This window comes from Etheostoma spectabile, unplaced genomic scaffold (assembly GCF_008692095.1).
Source record: "Etheostoma spectabile isolate EspeVRDwgs_2016 unplaced genomic scaffold, UIUC_Espe_1.0 scaffold325, whole genome shotgun sequence".
Classification (NCBI taxonomy): domain Eukaryota; kingdom Metazoa; phylum Chordata; class Actinopteri; order Perciformes; family Percidae; genus Etheostoma; species Etheostoma spectabile.
Window position 1 is genome coordinate 60038 of NW_022605585.1, and position 359 is coordinate 60396.

Here is a 359-nt window from a genome sequence, read left to right on the forward strand (position 1 = left end):
TGCATTAAATCTAAATGTATTGGACTCGTCATGTGTGCCGTCTCCTCCATCACTTCTGGTCATGATTCCCAGATATCACCCAGATATCAGAGTGTGCTTAAAAATAGGAAGAACTTTGTCTGTTTGTGAGTGTGTGTCTGTGTGTGTGTGTGTGTCTGTTTGTGAGTGTGTACCCACGGTTATCTTCCTTGTTCAATAATTGAATGAAGCTGCATTTAATCTAAATTTATTGGACTCTCCTCCATCATTTCTCTGTCTCCTCCATCATTTCTGGTCATGATTCCCAGATATCACCCAGATATCAGAGTGTACTTAAAAATAGGAAGAACTTTGTCTGTGTCTTAGTGTGTGTGTGTGTG

General features: G+C 40.1%; 1 protein-coding gene across 5 annotated transcripts in view; it reads right to left on the reverse strand.

Annotated features, from left to right (window-relative positions):
* slc4a5b (solute carrier family 4 member 5b) overlaps positions 1–359 on the reverse strand; it is a 73107-nt gene that overhangs the window by 51001 nt on the left and 21747 nt on the right. The window lies entirely within an intron of this gene.